General features: G+C 40.5%; 1 long non-coding RNA gene across 2 annotated transcripts in view; it reads right to left on the reverse strand.

Moving 5' to 3' along the window:
- Window positions 1–21978, reverse strand: part of LOC111861413 — a 154915-nt gene extending 132937 nt beyond the window's left edge. For both annotated transcript variants that reach the window (XR_002842241.2, XR_004512675.1), the window contains exon 1: window positions 20970–21978. This is a non-coding gene — a long non-coding RNA (uncharacterized LOC111861413). The remainder of the gene's footprint in view (window positions 1–20969) is intronic.
- Window positions 21979–22629: the final 651 nt, after the last annotated feature.

The following is a 22629-nucleotide window of genomic DNA, read 5'->3' on the forward strand; positions in this document are numbered from 1 at the left end:
AGACGACAGGTCCACAGTCTCTTCCAAAACAATTCCTCCACTTAATGCGATCTAGAGCTTTCTCCTTCAAATGACAGTATCCTCTTCTGTCCCCAAGGTCATCCAGCATCTTCTTACGTCTTCTTCCTCGTCTTCTTGTCACTTCTATCCGCCCATCTATCTTTCCTTCGATAACTTCTTTTAGAAGGCAGTTTCTGCGTAAAACATGACCAATCCAATTAGCCTTCCGTTTTCTTATTTCATGTAGGATATTCCTCTGCTCACTGACTCTAATTAACACTTCTTCATTTCTCATATAATCGGTCCAAATGATCTTCTCCATCCTTCTCCAACACCACATTTCGAAACTTTCCAGATATTTCTGATCTACTGCCCTAAGTGTCCATGTTTCAAATTTAAGTCCAATTTGCTGGTAAAAAGATTCTTCTTCTTGCTAAATGCAAATTTTGCCTAGAAAGTATTGGGAAATATAAAATGCATACACAGTTTTTATCCGGAAACACGAAGCATAGAAGCATGTGAGAGAATTTGAGTGCAGATTGGCTCTTAATATTAAAACAATGTTCGAGAAATAGGTCGTGAATGAGGAAAGTGGAGTGAATTGATTAAGGTTAGTTTTACACGAATTCATATGGGACACAAGGCATGCACAAGCCATCACCATCACACCCACTGGACTGTGTTGGTGCCATGATACAAGGAATGTACTTAGAATCCACCAATATTATTTAAGTACGTCTGTAAACGGTTCATGTGTTACTTTAAAACTTAGCGGCACAATTAAAACGGAATGGAATCCGATAGAACGTAAGTATTTTTAAAAATGACAGTGAAAGTTCTAGGACCTTAAATACAGAGGTTCTTAATCGGTACAGCGACTTTCAAAACTTCATTAATGCACTGCACAATATAATTTTCACTTATATGTTTTGATTTTCGTACAGAAGAAGCGAAGATGAATGGCAGCCCGCCTTTTCTGCTTTAATCTGTTCTTAATTTCATCGCGAAAGGAACATTCAAATGATGTCAAATCGATAAAATGAACACCATAATGACTCTGAAAATGAATTAGCCCTATTTAGTTCACCTCTTAGTGATCTGCAGTCTGTACTCGGCAATTAATACAAATAAAACTGGGCTTCCGAAAACATATGTGAAATTTACTTTGGGGTCCCGTGCCTGATGCCTGAAATGCTAGTTAAGTATTCAATCAGCTAATTGCAACACGGTAACGAGTTTTTCCACCCCCCCACCCCCCAACACGACCCCTTCCCACTATCACACCTCTTCTGAAAACTCTGCACAGCCATTAGAAGAAGATGGTAGAAGCAGTGGATAATAACTGCAACATCCATCACAGGTGCAGAAGCGGCTAATGGGTTAAAATCGATATGCAATAGGCAATTTTGTTGAATTAAGCTCGGTGGGGTTAATCTCTGTCCCAAATAGCTTGGGACGGGTTTTGTGCCTAGTTATGCACGCTAAATATAAGATTTTAGGGTAGTGATTCAGTGCAAGTAGGTGCTTAGAGTGTAACAGAAACAGCTGTGGTCATTTTGTGCATACTGGAATTGTAAAATTTCGCTTAGTGGGGGGTAGTGTCCAGCTGGGTCCATTCGGCAAGGCGGCCACTGATTGGCCTATTGTACCTACCCTGGGTGAGTATGATGATGGAGAATTTGGTGGAAAGAAGATTGAAGATTGGTAGGAGAAACCGAAGTACTCGGAAAAAAAACCTGCCCCAGCTCCAGTTTGTACACCACAAATCCCACTTGACCAAACCCGGGATCGAACACGGGCCGCCCCGGTGGGAAGTCAGCGACTAACCACTTGAGCTATGGCTCGGCCTACTGGAAGTGTAACTCCATCAAGGAATATAAGTGATTCTTTCGTAGATATTGGAAGCGTAACTCCACACAGAAGCATAAGTGATTTCTGGGAGTGTAACTTCATAAATAACTACATAAAAATGTCTCGAAAATATATAAATTCTTCAGTTTCAGGGGTGAGAGGTAAGCCTAGCAAGCTGAGCTGAGCTGAGCTTAACTCTATCTCTCAGCAGTACGGCGTCACAAACCAGAAGACCGTACTCTACATAATCACAGATGCGAGAACATCAGACCTAACACTGAATTTATCTGTATTTGTGTGATTTATCCAGGGTTTCGACAATATTCGACGATGACGAAATTCTAGTCACACTGGAAATATTTCTGGATTTCTAACGCAGTACTATAATGAAATATTTTACGGGTTTCCTTCCTCATGTTTTAATTCCAACCAAAACTAACACTGTACACCATAAAGTAAAACTCTCCCATTAAAGAGACGTGTGTGATTCTAGAATATCTCTGAGTTTTAATCTGAGCTTGAAAGTTTTCCGTCAACTGTTATTTTCAAGAAAGTGATTTAAGTTTTAACATAAACAGGCCCTTAGCTAAGTAGACGTCGCTGTTTTCCGACCAATCAGCGAACGTGACAACGGTCTTACCAATAGCTGATTGTCATTTGGCATCACACTGCCCAACATCTGCACGCTCGATAATCTCTGAGCAGAATCGTTATGTAACAGATGTCACACAATTATGCATTTGTGAAAGAACTCAGAAGTGTAGATCTCGGAAGAAAATGGTGGGCTATAGAACATTTTCGTTATCAGCACACAAACGTATTGTGAAGCAACATTTTCACTGTGGACAAAGTCAGTGCTATGCTGTGCCATGCTGTGTCATACCGTATTTGCATATCTTCTTTACAAGAATATCATCTGAGAACCTTCCACGAAATCTTAAGGACCCTCAAATACGTGACGCAAGTGTCACTTCGGTCAAATCTGTCAGCGCACATTCGGAATCGTTGTGTGATCGACAAATATCATGGAAACATTACAAATAAAGAAAGCAGTCTTCTGGGATTTTGCACCGTGTATATGTGGTGTTAACCTACGTTTCGGAGCAACGTATCGCCTCCATTTTCAGGGTAGAAGCAAAAATATAAGAAATCTGCAAGCGAAGAGACCGTGAGAACCGGTAAAACCGAAACGTCGGTTAACACCACATATACACGGTGCCAAATCCCAGACGACTGCTTTCTTCATAGTCACCGCCGTGAAAGCCTCAAATCTTACATTACAAATAAAATTTTCCAAAATTACAGCCGATGTTAGAAATTCTCTCTGCTGTTTTACTTGTATTCCTGGCACCTCTGTAACAAGCTGTTACTCAGTCGTTGCATTTCTTCTTCTCAAGTTGATCCTGTGCTTAATTAATTAAGCACAACGCCATGACGACATATGGGAGAGTGGAAGTATAGCTTGACCTCGGCACTAGATAGAGTTGAGAGGACGGCTTCACGATTCTATCGCCTTGTCTCCAGTGAAAAATGGTCCCAGGTACCCACTGAATAGGAGGCTGGGAAGTGTCAAAACATGGCTGAGTTCACAGGAGGCAGACTTCTATGACACAGGCATACAAAAACCTTTTCTGCGATACAAGTGCTTCATTTCCGGCGCTGACTACGTCGAGAAGTAGCTTAAGTATGTACTTATTTTTTTAAAATAACAATATTTATCTCATTACTTATTTTGTAAAACCTCACCTAGGTTACGTTCGGATAGGCCTCTTGCTTATGTTTGCATTTTCGAAACTAGAAAAACGCGAAAGATCGAATCTTTAGAGCAGCAGTATGGAACCTCGATTACGATCGGCCGGCAAGCACCGCATAAACTAGCTTCATGTCAACTGTTCGAGGATTTATTCGAGCGACACTGAAGAGAAATTGTAATATGTAGAGGCTATTGGTTTGTTGACACTGTCAGCGAGTCTGGATATGCTAGGGATGAGATGAACAGTATTCTTCCGCCTGACCTGCCGAATTGCATACCGCAGGCTATTAAGGAGTCACCCTACAGTAAGTGTCAGTTAACGTATTATAGTACTCAAATCACGTACATACAACAGAATTTTTAAATATCCAAAACACCTGTAACATATCCTACTATAAAATTTAGGCCATCGGATACGTCTCCGGGTCTGCCTCCAACAATCCTAATTTTAGAGTTCAATTATTTCGACATAACAACATAACAATGGTTTTTTACATGAGGTAGATTTTCGGTTATTACAAGGTTGGAGTAAACTGCATGAAGTTGAGCTTCATAACTTGTGATTCTCTCCAAATAAAATTATAATGTTAAAGTCACGGGAAATGGGATGAGCATGGCACTTAGCATATGACAGTGAAGCTGACTGCATAAAGTGTTTTGGTGGTGAAGTCACAATGGAAAAGACGGCTAGAAAAGCCTAGATATAAGTGAATATAGTATTAAAATGGATCTTAGAGCTATCAGATAGGATGTTATGTATTAGATTCATGTGGCTGGGCATAGGTAGGCTACCTGTGGCGGACTCGTGGTAATGAAGGTTCAGGTTCTCCAAATGTTGGGAAATTTGGGGCTAGATAAGTGGCTGGAAAATTCTCAAGATGGATTTGGATCCGTGGAATCGGTTAGTTAAATTGTTCTTTAGTTAGCTAGATTCTTAACTGAAATCTTCACATTCAGCATGCATCGGGGTTAGACTGTGAAAATACATTTGGAACTATAACATATTCTACACATTTATGATTCAAAAACCAGCATGAAGTGACTTGTCTGTGCAACTGGCATGCCTACAGCTTGTAAGCTGGCTGCTAAAGCAGTTGTTTAATTAAGTGACTTAATGAATGATTGTCTGAATGATTGAGCGACTAACTCTTTGCCTTAGGGTCGCCTTTAAGCAGAGATATATTTTGGTTGCTTGTATAAAGCAAGAAACAATTCAAAATATAGCAAGATATGCACGATACGAGGAGAATGTATCCTGTGAGGCTTTCTAGTCGTAACCATCAGTTCTTAAAGAAAACATGTTCAATACTTCATAATACCGCCTAAATTTTCTGATTCATAAACCATCTTACGTGGGTAAATCAAGCGAAAATTTCAATATATACGAGTATGAGACAAACTCCGTCTTAAGTGCAACAATTTAATTGTAGTTCTTTCTTCTTCCCTTCCTCCACACTACATGTTGCGGCCCTAAATGGCTATCATCAGGTGTGTATTCTTACGTAGCTGCTACACTGCCCGTAGTTTAAAATTTAAAATCACCAGTCTTTCCAATTGTATGTATGTATAAAATCTTTGTTAACCTACACGCGTCAATTTGATTTCTAAAATTGGCACTTTTTTTAAAAAACTTCAATTCAAGTTAAAATGTCTATAAATTTTCTGTTCTTTTTCTTGTTCCAAATTTTTAAAAATTAAAAATTAAAAATTTCTCGGGGTACACGCCCTATGTCTATAGTGTTGCAGCGGCCACTTCTTGTTTTATCGCTGTTCAGGTATTGTTCTGTGTAGGCTCTCTCTGTGTGTGTCGCTGCTTATCTTTAATACGTGTTTGTCTCATATATATTGTGTGAGTGTAACAGGATGCTTAAATATAATACTGAAATTTGCAATATTTATTTACAAGCTAATTCATTGAAAATAAGTTCGGTACAACGCCCCCGCTGCACTCAATGCATACCCTCAAGCATTTCGCTAATGTCTGGATTTCTCATAAGTGAAATCTACTGCCTGCATGCGTAGTCACTCACTTCTTGCTTTTCCTTTGGGCGCTTCTCTCTGTGTGTAGGGCAGAAATATGCACAGACAGCTAGACGTGGCAAAACGAGTAAGGGAACTTCTGACCTTTTAGTTGAGATGAAATGAGAAGGATTTCCGGTCTTTATGGAACTCTGCAGTTCACACAGTTCATTAAATTTCGCTTAGCTCTGTCTACTTCAACCAATTTCTCACACTTAACATTTTATTTGCCACAGATATAATTTAATACAATCCTCTCATCCACAATGGACTTCTTCAGCATTCTTTTTAAAATTGGTTTACAATTTATTCTTTTGTGTTTAGTGTGTAGCCCAATTCATAACCACAGTCTTGACCAGCTGTAGTGTAAACTTGCTAATGCAGTTCACTATGAGACATGTTAGATTTGGGCATAAGTGGACCTAAAATTGCACCGAGGAAAGGGAAGACTCTCGGTTGCATCCGAGTATCAAGGGGTTCCATTTTGCCTTCAACCAACCAAAATTTAAGCGCAAATATTACTAACTTTGTCAAGGGGTAACCTTCATCTCAATTAAGAAGATTAGATCTGAAAGTAAGAAAGGTAAGAAGATAAAATACAGTAAGAACATAATTGTAACGACGGTTATCTGAAATGTGATGCCGTGTAGTCTGCAAATTTCGGAAGAATAGCCACTTCGATCTTCAGCATTTGTAAAGGCAGCAGGACTCTATGAAAATCTGGAACCTCTGTAACAGACTCTATGGCGTCAAATTCTGGAACACTGTGACCAGATACTCACTGTCGAAAGAAAATTAAATATCATGTAATGTTCCTTTATTTGTACTGACGTTCTATATAGTCCTCTTCTCTCTTTCATCCTGATCTATGTAACAGGTCCGCGAAGTATGCAAATTTAGTGGCATAATTGTCATTCGTACTGGGATAAGAGCTGTGAAACCATGCGTACCTGCCTGCCTACCTCTCAATGGTTCTACAGTCCTCTTTGTTGGACTTTGCTCGCTTTTTCAGTTTCTTAATCATATACAGAGTCGGTAGGACTCATTGGATGAGGGATCAGCCAATCACAAGGCCGCTACCTGTACACAGAACCATACAAACACAGAATAAACGCACATAGATATCCATTCCTCGAGTAGGATTCAAACACACGATCCCAGCATTCGAGCGAGAGAGGACGGTTAGACACAACGGCCACTGTGATAGGCGCGAAGCCATGATCTATTCTATCTAATAGAGCAGAAAAATTAATTGCTTAGATCTGCTTTATGATTCAGGAAGCTATGTGATTCTTCATTTCTCAGTGGCACATAAAAAGAAGGAAGGGAGGAAAGTAGGAAGTGAAACAACAAACAAAATTATTCTACTTTGAAAGTATAGGTTTAGATTGCCTCCTCATATGCATCACAAATATAGCATGACAGTTGGTTCCAAGAGAAAACTTATTAAAAATTTTAATAATAAAATAATATTAATCGTACAGTCGCCTAGACTTGAAGTATGCTCAAAAGAAATATCATATCAGCCTCAATTTGGTGTCTCTCGGAATGCTGCCTGATTAGAATTTCAAATCATATTGAAAGTTTCAAATTTTAAATGGCTGGAGGTTTCTTCATAAGGCGTTGATCGATTATTCTTCTCGCATGTGGCGTCCACAGCCTTATGTAACGTGTTTCTGTGCAATACGCGAAAGCGCGCAGAGGTGTTCGACGCCGACACGGAACCTGCATCACGGAAACTGAGAGGCGTGCTAACCGTTACCTAGCGCGAATAACTTGCTGAATGACTGAATTATTGAATGACTGGCTACTGAGTGGCGAAATGAATAATGTGTGACTGGAATAATTAAACAACGGACTGAACGAATGATTAACAGACTGAATAATGGACTAAAATAATGACTGAATGATCAAATGATCGAGAGAAAAGCCTAGAAACCTGAAATTAATCTAAATTCTGTTTAAGAGTTCAGTACGCTTGCTCTGAAAACACTCTGCTTCTCTGGTAAGAAGAAAACCCTCATTATTATGAGAACCATGCGACTATATAAATATAGTACGCGGGCATTCCCGCCCAACAGCAGTCTCTAATACCTCTGGTAGATGGGGGAAGCATTATAGATACTGCTCAGCTAGTAGAGCCGGTCTCGCTGGCTGGGCGGGACTGATGGTAAGCACCAGTACCGGTAGGATATAGAGACTGGTAGAAATCAAAGAGGAAAGCACAATGGACCAATACAGGTCTAAGTGCATGGGGAAACCCACCCTCTCCAATAACTAACTAACTAACTAACTAACTAACTAACTAACTAGTATGCGGGCAGAATACAGAGGGTTTTACTCGTATTGTTGCAGCAGCTGATACATAGATATAATTACCGTTGTTAAGCAACTGAAAGAATAAACCATAAGCAGAAAGATTGATTGAAATAACTGAGTAGAACAGTTGTTTAAATAATTAAATAAATGAATGATAATCTGACTGACTGGCTGACTAGACGACTCTCGTACCTGCATGATATAAGCTTCACTGTGAGTAATAATTTCAAATTCACTGTTTTCGTAATATATTAAAATGTAAATTTCCTTTAATAATGTTGTATTTTAGCGTCCTGTTGCACTGATTCACGTCCATGATGGGTATGTATTGACCGTCTTCTAGTGCATACAATCTCACTTGTCACTTCACTACATGTTTCGGCATCACTGTGCCATCCTCAGGTGTGTTATTTACGTTAAACTATTACACTGCTGGCCATCATGTGTCGTTTATAATACAACGCACGCAGCCACAAGAGAAGGACACATCACAAGATGCAGTATACACAAAATATAGGAAGAACGACTCCCATAGCGGAATATTGATATAATACGCGAGTTTGAAATACGACGTATAAGATGATAAATTTTAACAAAATTTTAATATATAAATTGTATTATAGTACATGACGAATATACATTTTTAAATCATTTTATAAACAACACACCTGAGGATGGCACAGTGATGCCGAAACATGTAGTGAAGTGACATGTGAGATTGAGTGCACTACAAGATGGTCAATACATACATATCATGGACGTAAATTTCCTTGCTATAAGAGCAACTTACGCGTTAAGTTAACATAAAATAAATGGATAATTTAACTAGAATACCCTTACCTATACTATTACATAAATTTTTTATCAAAGAGAAATTCCTTGTGGCCATACTCTGTTAACCAGCTAAACGATCTAATTCGGTGGAAACAAACCCACGAAGTTAAAAAGGAATGGTTTACAGCTCGTCGTATCATATAACACTAATTACATATCAGTTTAGTCCAGATTTACTCTTACAACTTATTCCTAAATCTATTTTAGTGTGTGTTATTATCCCACTGACACTAGGACGACCTGGCCGACGCATGTCTATCACATTTTGGCGTCCCTCGTTGAAGGCTTTTACGCGCCTTGCCACTGTTCTGTAAGGCAATGCAGATTCCCCGCAAGCCTCTTGAAGACCTTGATGACACTGTCGTGCTGTACGGCCTCTGGCACATTCAATCTTTATTCAACTCCGTTGTTCCTGTTTCGAAAACATCGTGACAACACTACATTAGACCGCCAGCTAACACAAGGCTCTGTTCTTCTCGTCACTGCGTATGCGCGTGATGTGGGAAGGGAGAGTCCATTTACTCTGAGGTAAGGTAGGTATGTAACTAACGTGTGGTATAAGCGACATTATTTGGTTCCGTTGCATGGCGTCTCTACAGCAGTGTTGCCACTATTAAAGTTCCAACCCTCGTACAAAACAGCGTATGTGTCGCCGTACTATCTCGTAGGTCATTACTGAGTTTCTAGAGGAACCTGCTACCTCAGTTTCTATGGTAGACGACGATACATCCTCCACCCCACCCCCCAAAACAACAATGTTAATAGTCACAGTTACGAGAGGCACAAATCAAGCGTGCATAGGGAATCATTTAGCCAAGTGATAGGACAGTATTTCAGATAAATGGTTCAAGATAGCTTCCATTTATTATTTTCGATTCGGAGAGTACATATGTGTGTAGAATATTATCACTTTTTGACCAAGTAACATTCCATGCTTGGAAAACGATAGATGTTTATGGAGTTTGAATCTGACGCAACTTTTGGTCCAAACTTGCATTCAGTACCATCAATCATCTCTATTTTACTTTTTACAAGTTCTCTTACTCAGTTCTTAATCAATACAGGTCTGGAAGTTATTTTCCAGCCACCGGATGTTCATGCCCACAGCCTCTTCAGCTTGAAATATAGGAGGAATAAGGGGCATAAGAAAATGTTCTCTGCTAATGAAGTCCCGAAGTACGTATGACAGACAAATGGCCGCATTATGCGCTACCAATCGCAGAAGATCCAGCTTAAGCCTCCATAAAATCCGGACTGTGTCATGCACAGTGATCTAATCTGGATGGATCGTGGCTATCCAGTTGGGGGCGGAGTTTTAGATGACGCTGCCTGTTACCCAACGCAACTATGGATCTACTGATACCGACCCTGCTGGCTACGTTGTTTAATCTGCAAACTTCCTAAGTTCTTTACGCAAATAAGTTTTCTGGTAGGTAGCTGATTAATTGGCCGCGCGGTCTAAGGCATGAACCGACTTCGCTCGCTCGAACACTGGGTTCATGGGTTCGAATCCCATTTGAGGCATGGATGTTTGCGTTTATTCTGTGTTTGTGTTGTTCTGTGCGTAAGTAGCGGCCTTGTGATGGGCTGATCCCCCGTACAAGGAGTCCTATCGACTGTGTATAAATTAAAACACTGAAAAAGCGGCCAAGGTCCACAAGGGATGTAGAGCCATAGGGAGATACTTTATTAATTAGGTACGTAAGTTTGAGGTACATATTTATGTATTTTGTTACAAAATTAGGTTTCTGTTTTTTCTTATTGCTAGAGGGATGGGACTAAGTCCCTTGTACTGCGGCTACTTCTGGCCTATTGTACTAGCTCCAGATGATAGGTGAGGGTGATTGTGGAGCAATTTGTGGAATGAAGATTGGCAGGGGAAACCGAAGTACTCGGAAAAAACCTGCCCTAGCGCCACTTTGTTCACCACAAATCCCTTGACCAGACCCAGGATCGAACCCAGGCAGCCGCGGTGGGAAGCCAGCGACTGACCGCTTGAGCTATGGCGCGGCCTTAGGTTTCTGATTAGTTACTTCATGAATAATTTGGTAATAAAACCATCTAATCTTGAAAATATATAGTTTAAATCTTCTGTTAATCAGATTTCTTTTTTTAGTTTAGTGGGGTGAGGTCAGACTGAGTCCACATCGCACCATGGCCACTAACTGGTCTCTTATACCAGCTACGGATGACAGATGAGTATGAGACTGGTGGTGGAATGAAAATTGGCAGGGGAAACCGAAGTACTCGGAGAAAACCTGACCCAGTGCCACTTTGTCCACCACAAATACCACATGGCATTAGCTGGGCACGAACCCGAGCCGCCGCGGTGGGAAGCCGGCAACTAACGGCCTGAGTTATGGCACGGCATTTCTCTGTTAATTAGTCCATCTACTTAGCTAGATATTTAGTTACTCAATCAGGTGATTGGTTACGAATGCGTTTAGTGAGATGCATGTTTATTCACTCTGTTAATTCACTTGTTTAATTAATTTTGTAGTAAAAACGTTAGTCATCCAGATAATTGGGAGTGTCTTACAATGGATAAGGTTTTGTTTTTTTCCCTGAAAACATGTTACTGAGTCAAGCGTATGTCTTACAGCCGATAGCGTCTTAGGGCGAGAAGCCGGGCTCGGATTAATTTCACTACACACGTATGAGCGTGGCGACCCACACACAGACGAGTTTGGCTCATTGGAACCCTAGCCGAGTCGGACTCGCGAGCCAGACTCGTACATGTATGGGCCCCCTTAGACTGGAGGAATTGCGGCAACTTCAGACACAGTTAAACATTAAGCACACGGTAGACTCCATCGAGAATCCGCATCTTAAGTTATTAAGTTGTGAATAAAAATCTGTAAAGACACGGCCTCACTCACTCCAGTATATTGTACAAAATAATGCACAGGCAAAACGCTAGTCCATGGGCGGATAATGACCACAAACTGCCGCATATACAGGAGAAATATAAAACAAAAGACGAATAGCACCACGCGTAACAAATAAAAAAACACACATAACCAATAAACATCACATAACTCGACCACTCTCAAAAGAGTGACATGCGGTTATGTGCGTGTATATAATATATAATTATATGAACCAGTGTAGCCAATCTAACGAGACACTACTGGTCCTGATGGTTTTGACGGGACATTGTTTTGTATGCAGAATGAATAATTATTAACGGCCCTATGCAAATGCAGCTTGACCTGCCTGTTGCAGCAGACGACGCTAGCGCTGCGCTATGGCTACGCAACAAATCACTCAGAAGCAGGAAATGACGTTGCAGCTTCGAGAATGGAATGGCAATTTATTATCACGTGATGTGGACAGTTTGGACATGATGTGAAGTTGTAGCCTCTGCAATGTCTGCTCCTAAACGTTGGGTATTTTTTTTAATTTTATTTCTGATATAAAATGGCTATTTTATTTATCCGTTTATCATTCTCCACTCTGTTTCTACTACCAACGAAACAAATTGAATTAAACTGAAAAATGATTATAAAGCACTAGCTACTAATTGCTCGTGTCTGTGACCGTTCTCTGTGATCAAACGTTTTCGTCATTAGCGACGTCACAATTGTTGACGGTTGGTACAACAGAGCCAGAAGCAAAATTAGGCGCCGGTCTAATTGGACAGAAAGAATCAACATGTAGGCCAATACTGTTAACAGCAATAGAACTATCAATCCCAGACTGCTATTTGAAGCCAGCCAAAAGTTTTATGACTAAAACAGATATATAGAAGTCCTGAAGAGTGCCTGAAAAACTGTTTTAATTACATAGGCACAAAGTACATAAAGACAAACCACAGTTATTAAAGGAACAATCTGAACATCATTAATCTATTAATAAATCTGCAATAATGCACGATTTTAAGCTATTTATATATATTTTTAATTCGCTTAGTGGGGGGGGGTGAATTCCAACTGGGTCCACTCGGCACGGCGGCCACTGATTGGCCTATTGTACCTGCCCCGGGTGATTATGATAATGGAGAATTTGGTGGAATGAAGATTGGCAGGGGAAACCGAAGTACTCGGAGAAATTCCACCCCAGCGCCACTTTGTCCACCACAAATCCCACTTGACCAGACCCGGGCCGTCGCAGTGGGAAGCCAGCGACTAACCGCTTGAGCGGACATTCTTTGAATGAAATGATTATGGGTTGTTGATTTTTAACGATTCTTTAAAAACTGAAAATCTATTTAGCGTCGACCCCGCGAAAATATCACGAAAAAGTTCAGATTTGGGGGAACGACAGTAACGAATCAAACCTATTTTCAGGAAGGAATTAAGAAGATATTGCATGTGGAGAATACTTGCTACTGTTCAGTATAGAATATTTTATCTTCTTTGTTATCTTAATATACGAAGAACAAATTACAATGGACTGTTATTTTAACATTGTTTTGTACAAGTGTTGAACTCGGTCTCTCACTCTGAGGGAAGAATATTGATTGAGGATGCTGAGGGAGAATATTTGAGAGAGGGAAGAGGAAGTAACTGAAGCTGGAGAATCATATATAATGAGAAGCTAAATAATTTTTAAGTTCCATCGTACGTATATTGTTTGGTTGATCGAGTCAAGGAGGTTGAGATGACGCCGCATGTAGAACGCATGGAATTATTTTAAAATATAATGGGTTTAAAGAATTGTGATGTGAGCGCGTTGTTTGGATTCGTCTGGCTTAGAATAGAGACCAGTGGCAAATAACTGTGAACACGGTAAAGAACTTAGATTTCTATAAAAGGCGAGGCTTAAATTAAATTTTCGTAATTACTTGGCTTTTGTACTTTGTCCATCGTCCGGTATTCTAAAGAACACTAAAGAACACAACGCATCAAAAACTGGATTTGTTTCCGACCTCAGGCCTGGAGATGGGACACACTCTGTTGGGTCTGCGAGAAAAGCTAACCAGTGACTGAGGTTCTCAGGCGTGGAGATGGGAGACACCTACTCTGTTGGGTCCGCCAGAAAGAGCTAATCAGTGACTTAAGTTATCAGGAGAGGGGGTGTGAGACACCTGTCCCACTGGGTTCGCTAAAAAGAGTTAACCAGTGACTGAGGTTATCTCCTTCTAAAGAGTGTAACAAAGCAGGTGTCTCACACCCCCTCACCTGAGGGCGGAAAGAGATCCAGTTTCTGGAATGTGGTATTTTTTAGTGTTCTTTAAAATGCTGGACGATGGACAAAGTCCAAAAACCTAGTAATCCCGAGTGTACTACATAACTGTCAGAGCCCTTTAAAATATATTTTTACGAAGTTCTTGCAAAGGAAAGCAGAAAATGGTACACGTAAAAAGGTAAAATTATCCCTGTAGTAGGCTGTGGAAGCCCATAGGTTTGCGAGACTTCGAAGCTCCAACATTTTCTAGACAGTCGACTCACAGGCGGGGATGAGATTTTCAGCCTTATGCGCCGGCCGCCCTTTATCCCCAGGAAGATTCCTGGCACGCGTTTCTATTAGAGGTTGAGTCGACCCCAGGGCCATAGTGCGAATGAAGTATAAGCTGAACTGAAAAATCCAAGGATCTCATTGAGAATTGTACGTCGCTTAACAGCAGTAGCTACCTTATATTTTCGGTAAAGTACAGAGTAATTTTCATGCATAATTTATCCAAAAAGTGGCGATCCTGATTATTTACGTAGTCTTCCTCAAACACTTCAGGAAAAGCCGGGATATTACCTCAGGTTAGGCCACGACCGCATCCTTCCTCACCATTCCCAATTTGCTATTATTCATGTTATAGTTTTATGTGTAATCTTAGAAAGTGAAAGAGTATTTAAATAAACCAAGATTAAGTAAGAAGCTGCATAGTTTGAAAACTATTACAAAAATTTCTCCAATTCTTTATCACTTCATCTATTTATGCCCACATCAGTACTTTGTACACTTTCAACAATCTACTTTTAAATAGTGTCTGGTGACAATTAGGATCTGAAGCTTCATATATAAATGTACAGAAACTTATACAACATAAAGCTTCATAATTTCTGTCCTTCACTTACTATTCTCAGAAGATGAAATCTCAAATAAATCAAAATAATATTTAAAAATTAAGTTCCTACCTTGCAAGAAACACATTGCATATTTAAGATTTGAGGCTTTCACGGCGGTGACTATGAAGAAAGCAGTCTTCTGGGATTTGGCACCGTGTATATGTGGTGTTAACCGACGTTTCGGAGGAACGTATCGCCCCCATCTTCAGGGTTGAAGAAAAAGTTTAAGAAATTTGCAAGCGACAACACCGTCTGCTTTACCGTTTCTCACGGTGTTGTCGCTTGCAGATTTCTTAAACTTTTTCTTCAACCCTGAAGATGGGGGCGATACGTTCCTCCGAAACGTCGGTTAACACCACATATACACGGTGCCAAATCCCAGAAGACTGCTTTCTTCACATTGCATATTTGTTAAAAACCACCCGATTAATGCGGTTTTTGGAATTAATTGCTGTTTATTCTGGAAGTTATTCGAAACTCATAAATAAACTGTGATTAAATTACAGAATTTTTAATGTCAAAGCAGGTGGTTTATGCAATCACTATGCTTTAAATTGTTAAATTTAATAATTTCTGATGGACGAACACGTATCACGTATAGAGAACTCAATTAATGCGTACAAAATTTTGTTTGGAAGACCTGACTGAAAATATCACTTTGCCGTCCCATAATACAGTATCAGGATAGAAGTTCAATTCGAACTTTGAAAATCGGTATGTAACCATATGAACCAAATTCAGCTGTATCAAGGGGGATAAAATTGATGTTTTCTTATACCATAGCCATAGCTCAGCTGGTTAGTCCCCGTGACGGTCCGGGTTCGATCCCTGATCAGATGGCACCAAGCAGTGTCTTCTATGCGTATATCAATTTCTCCTGCCAGTTCTCATTCAACCAACCGCTCCATATTAATTTAATCATCGACGCTGTCAGCGTCAGAATATAACAAACTAGTATCATTTCTAGACAGGGGCTAGCAAATTGCAAAAGTTTATTAAGAACAGGGAGATTGCTTAATAGTTGGATACATGTACGCACTGTTCAGTCAATCAGCATTACAATTGGTCAAGTAGTTGGTTAATCCACCATTTATTACGTCAGCTCGGGAGGAAGCCGGCCTTTCGAGTATCCAATCAGTCTATTACTAAGCCAGTGAGCTAATCATTCTTCGAGCCAATCAGCAAATTAATCAAGTAGTTTGTCTGTCAGGCACGTCAACTGACGAGCCACTAAGTCGGGCAGTAAGCGAGTATGTATGTGACTAGACATTCAGGTAGTAGATAATTTGTGAGAATTACACGAAAGATAACATGGCTTTATTTATTTTCAAGAGAGGACGCCATTATTTTGAATTTGTGACGTGCCGCCGCTTATCTCTGGACGACAAGGATCAACACGAGAAATACAATGTACGCTTCTTAGCCTTATAAGCCCATAATACCGAGCTGCAATAAGCCCATAACCAAACAAATATTTAGTGGGATAGATTACAGGAAAAGATCCGGCTTTAACGAAAATTGTCTTTGCCCCTGGTTAAATAAACGTCCCTAAGAGCACAATTAATAATCTAATGGCAATTTGTAGAAGTTCTTCCTCCTATGCTTCTCTGCGTGGGAACTGAGGATTATGGTAAGCACTGCCCACACAATATTAACAGTTGAGTCTGACAAGCTTCTAGCTTGGGATGAACTGCCATTGCGCTAGACAGCAGTGTCGGACTGGTTCACAAAAGAAATTGTTTCAAATGTGTAGCTGACTTTGTTCTTAAAAGAGCAGGTTATAGTTTTGGGAACTTTATTTAATTTTCTAGGTTTATTCTTAATTTCATCAGTAATATCACCAAGGCTCGAGGTCAGTCCTTCGTAATCGGGAAAAGCGTGTCGATTTGAATCTGTCATTCCAAAGTATTTGAATCCTGTCGCATTTTTAAGAAAATGTTAGTAACTTTTGTATTATGAATTGTCCTATATTCCAAGAAATGAGTTCACATTTGAAGCTTGAAATCAATTTAAATAATATTTATACATTCTGATCGTACTTCAAAGAAAGCATAGTATTACTTCAGTACAAAAACTTATCGGTAAATCCTCTTTAGGATAATAATCTCTTTATTCTAAGAACAATATGAAGCCCATAACAGCCGTGGGAAAAATGTGAAGCTCATTTAATATTAAAGATTTGCAGTGCTTACAACATCCACTGTGTTCTAAAATGTTAAATAAGGAGATACGATATGGGGTGAAGGGAGGGAAGAAGTGATGAACACTCATCCGGAAAGACACGCCAATAGAAGGTCAGTCCGTCACTGTTATGCCAGCATTTTCTCTCCGAACCCTGCTAATCGGGTTAGCCATTAAAATCTTCAATCCCTTGTAATGTGTATCCTGTAGGTAGACAACCGTGCAACACCAGAAGCAGGTGGCATAGATTCAAATGCAGTCTCTTGTTTCAATTGCGCATTAGCGTTCCGTGAAGGTAAGGATCCTCAGCGTTTTTATTCTTATTTGCTTCACTTCCCACTAATTTAAGTACTTAAACAGATGTATCTGGGTCCACACTGAACTGGGCACAATGGTAAAAGGGGCTCAAACTGAGATTCGCCTTTATAAATGTGTGAGTAATGCTTAAAATTTCAGTTCCTACCTCACAGAGAACAAACCACTTCTCCGCGATGATGACTGGTTAGTGATGATTAGGGAAATCTTCGCTGTTCATTCTGAGAACCACACGATACCCGTAAAAACACTTTGTGGAGAAAATTGAGAGTATCTTTTAACGTTGAAGCAGGTGATACGTATTTATCGTACTGATACTGAATCCTGTCGTGTCTATTCCATGTTCTTTTTCCTTGGCACTACAGCCCCAGTGGGCCTAGGCCTACTTCCATGAACTTTTCCGTTCACTTCGGTTTTTCTAGATCTTACACATTCGGTAGGATTCCTTGGGCGGGTGATCAGCTCGTCGCAAGGCCTCTACCTGTAGACAAACACAGATAGACGAACACACACAGACTAAACATCCATGCCCTGAGTGGGATTCGAACCCACGATTCCGGTTTCCAAGCGAGCGAAGACAGTATATGCCTTAGACCGCTCGGCTACCGTGACCGGCCCTATTCCAGTTTACCATACATAATTATAATCTCTCCTTGCTTTATGTTGAACAGGTTCACGTAGGAACTATATAAGAACGGATCTTATAGTAATAGCAGGGGTACAGGGCAGCGCTGATACACTATGCTACAAGCAGAAAGGTCGCGGGCTAGATTCTCAATCAGGCCACTGGAATTTTCAATACACCTAATCTTTTCAGCCGCGCTATGATTCTGGGGCCGACTTAGCCTCTAACAGAAATGAAAACCACGAATCTTTCTGTGGATAAAGGGCGGCCGGAGCGTAAGGCTGAGAAACTGACCGCCATCTGTGAGCCAATTGTCTAAAGAAAATGTGGGAGCCTCCACGTCTCACAACCCTATAGGCCTTCACTGTCTGTTACAGGGATACCTTTACCCCTTACCTATAAAGTTCATAAGGCGTACGCGGTTGCGTAATTGGTTGTATTACTATGCTACAAGCCGGAAGGTCGCGGGTTCATTTCCCGATGAGGCCACTGGATTTTTCAATTGACCTAATCCTTTCAGACGCGAAATGGCCATGGGGTCGATTCAGCCCCTAATAGAAATGAGTACCAGGAATATTTATGTAGATAAAGGGTGATTAACGCTTAAGGCCGACGACCTCACCGACATCTGTGTGATGATTGTCAAGAAAATGTGGCAGGCTCGACTAGAAGAAGAGGTTCCAGAATGGATATTTTGTGCTCTTGTGAGCACCGTAACAAGATTTAGGTTTCTGTAAAATGCAGAAACATCTCCAGTAGCTAAGTGACTCTTCGATTCCCAAGGACTCTGCTTTATGTAGCTAAATTAAAAACAAGAAAATATTATACGTACGTACATATTAGAGAGAAACTAAATTGTAAACAAGAGTCCAGTTTTTGGGACACGGTGTAGGAACCTCACGGGGAAGAGAGTTTACACTTGAAAAAAAAGGCGGTATTGTATTTTTGTAGGGGCAATCTATATGCAACATTTCCCACTTCTCAACTATAAAGTGGATAACAAACTTCAAATTTCCCCCCATTTCTTTCTTTTCCTTTATTTGCTGACGCCTACAGCTATACAAAAGTCTTAACATCGTCCGTCTCGTGGAATGAAGACAGTAATAGAATTATTCTCATTTTTTTTCCATCTCCACATTAATTCACACTTCTGAATTTTGTTTCTTCTTCATGGAGTTTATACTATTTCTTGAGAGGTGTAGTCATATCCCGATGTCCCATCCAAGGGCATACCGTACTCACATTACCATATTTCCACTTTTTCTCCCACCCCATTCATTTCTCTAGTTGTAGCTTCGCTTATTCCGTTATATTCTACTATGTATGTTTCTCCTGTTCGTTTTTCAACGCTCTTTTCCCGGAACTCTTGTTAGTGGTACAAAATTCAATTTGGGATTCTTCTCGGGCGGGAGAGAAGTATGGGATTAGCTAGTGAATATGCAAGCCCAGCCAAGTTCCAGCCTCGGTGTCTGTAAGTGCGAAGTAGCGGTTACCAATGCGAAGATCTTGATGCTCCATTGTAATCTTCAGCTTTGTGCGAAATATCGTTTTTTTCTCTCACCACGTTTGTCTTGGTCACGAGGCGCGCATATGTGACATCAGATGCTATGGCTGAGAAAAAATATTACCAAAATGGGACAGCTTTGAAGGCCAACAAGTAGCCATATTATCGTTATGGACTGAAATGAGTTGGTAAAAAAATGCATAATTTTAGTAACTTTCATGAATCATGATAGAAGTTGAACTTAAGAATATGGAGACAATTATAATTATGGTGTTCCTGTCCTTAAATGTAGCAACAATTATAGCTTATCTGCCACTGCGTTACGTGCTTTAGCTACAGATTTTTTCAATTGACCTAATCCTTCCGGCCGCACTAGGCCCTGGGGTTTACTCAGCCTCTAACAGAAATGAGTACCAGGAATTAATTAAATGATATTCCTGGGGAGTGAAGCGCGGCCGGCGCGTAAGGCTGACAACCTTACCGCCATCTTTGAGCCAATTTTCTAGATAATGTGGGACCCTCAACGTCTCACAACCCTATGCGCCTTCACGGCCTGTTACAGGGATAGCTTTACTTTACTTTTTTTTACTTACTTTTCTGTGGTATAACAAAATTAACCTGTTCATTGTAACTATAATATTTCAGAGCATGAGTGTCTTAAGTGAACATATCAACGTATTCTTGAAGTGTTAAGAGAAAAGGTAAAATCTCTGTGAATAATTCAGTATCACACCATGAAGACGTAGGGGTGAGAAGAGGTGTTGCTCCCTGTATTCTTAACCTCAGCACTAGATGAAAATTTGTTGTCAGTTTCACACTCCGGGCGTTTTAGCTCCATTACCATTTGGATGAGGGGGATAGCTCAGTATGTATAGCGGCTAGGATACCGACTATACAACCGAGGAATCGGAGTTCGATTCCCAGCACGAGCTACAAATTGTTTCTTCTCCTTGTAGTCCAGACTGGTTCCGGGGCCCAACCAGCTTCTGTAAAGCGGCAGGGTCGTGCTGCTGACAACTAGTGCCGAAGTTAAGAATGATGCAGATGCATCTTCAGTCCCCAACACATCTTCATGGTGTGGTGCTTAATTAAGCCGTTGGATAGGAGGCTGCGTGGCCCCAGAATCAATCTGAACGCTGTGGAGACGACAAATAGCTGATGCACCTGCCGGAAGTCCAACCCTAATTCCTTTGCCCCCCAACTGAGAGTTCAGTTACTATACCGACAAGGGTTCACAGTGACAGAGGACGTGGGGCATGCAGAAATGAAGGTGAGAGAGGATTAACTAAATAAATTAGGCCTTAGGAAGAAAATACATTACATCTAGGAGGCATAAAGTTCCTCCGAAACGTTGGTAACAATTTACCAGACAACACGATATCACATTCTATAAGACAACAATCTTCATATTCATCACCGTATGAATCTGAAACCACGTATTCTGGCTCAAACTATGGCGAAACAACGATTCAGAAACACTGACTGCATACACAAATTTGCACAATATCTCTACAATGCAGACACACATAAGAGAATGAAAATAATAGATATTTCTGTACTTACCAACTGCCTAAGCACCTTAGCTGTGAAGAATTCTGTAGAAACGGCCGTTGTAATCTGTGACTTTGTCCATGTCACTCAGAGTTTGGAACTGAATTCTAGTGACTACACACGCCAAGAACGGGAAGACATAATCAAATGGGGTACCTACGATTTTCAAATGGGGTCTCTCGCATTATGTACTCCTCATCGGGCTTTGTGTTCATGCACTACATGTTTAATGTTCAAACGTTAAGAACTCAATCCAGTCATAATGCACGTACTCGTGAATTAATTTTCCGCGAATACATTACACCCTCACCACATCGAAAAAACGTTTAGGCTAACATTGTCAATAGGATAACAAATGCATTTATGACATTCTTGCTCGAAAATGTAACGATAATCACATTTTGGTCCTAATTGTGTTTTGCTAATGCTCAAACTACGAGATTAATGTGGTACAACAACATTCATCAATTAATTATTGTAATTGTTTTTTAATGTGCGTAAGAACGCCATAAATGCATTTCTTACCGTATTCTGAGAATATCCCTAAGCTTCAGGCACAAGTTGCAGTTAGACACTCATAAGCTCGTACTCCATGTTGCCGAACATTTTTGTGGGGTTATCTTAAGCAAAACACTGGCGCAAATTAAAACTAAAAAATGTGTCATATCATAACGTCAAGCGTCCACTTCCACAGTATCGTCTATTTAATATAGGCATCCAATAGTAGGAGCCACTGAAAACCGTTCCTTATCAAGCATTCATTCTATACACTTCACGCAATGAATGCATAATGACTCACAGTGCTTAGCAGATGCGCCACATTGTCGAGAATTGTAGAATTCCCAGCCATTGAAACTGAGACGACACGTAGTTCAGTGTGAGTGAGAGCCAGATCTTGCCATGTTAACAAAAAGAAACAACAAAGAATGGAACTGCTTCACTGCACGCGGATCTCGTACGTATGAACGCGCACTTCTTCAAACTAACCTTTCTTCATTCAGTCGTATCACTAACCAAATGCGCCATCTTACTGCTACCAAACAAACGCGAAGTGAAGCAGCGAGCTTTCCAGCACTATAGTCTTCTCTCTCTGGTGCGTTCATTACGTATGACAAGGCAAGATAAAAACAGGCGTCTCAAACGTAAACAAAACAGGGTGGTTTAAATGTCGATTCTCTGTTTTATAGAAACGGGAAATTTCTATACACTATGTAAAAACATGTCAGAGTGTAAAGTCATTGGAGGAACAGAGACATATTAAACCCCTATTCTTAAGACACAAATGCTGCGTTGTTGGGAGGAAGAAGGAAGTTTCGGAACACGAGAATTATCGAAACATTTTTGTTGTACACTGTAACATTATACGATATACTAAGTCCTTAGAAGGGCGGCGCCATAGCTCAAGCGGTTAGTCGTTGGCTTCCCACGGCGGCGGCCTGGTTTCGATCCCGGGTCTGGTCAAGTTGGACTTGTGGTGGACAAACTGGCGCTGGGGCAGGTTTTCTTCGGGTACTTCGGTTTCCCCTGCCAATCTTAATTCCACCAATTGCTCCACAGTCACCCGCACCTAACATCTGAGGCTGATACAATAGGCCAGAAGTGGCCACAGTACAAGAGACTTAGTCCCACACCACTAGCAATAAAAAAAGTCCTTAGAAAAGCCATTCCTTTT

The sequence above is a fragment of the Cryptotermes secundus genome, unplaced genomic scaffold (assembly GCF_002891405.2).
Source record: "Cryptotermes secundus unplaced genomic scaffold, Csec_1.0 scaffold605, whole genome shotgun sequence".
NCBI classification, from domain to species: domain Eukaryota; kingdom Metazoa; phylum Arthropoda; class Insecta; order Blattodea; family Kalotermitidae; genus Cryptotermes; species Cryptotermes secundus.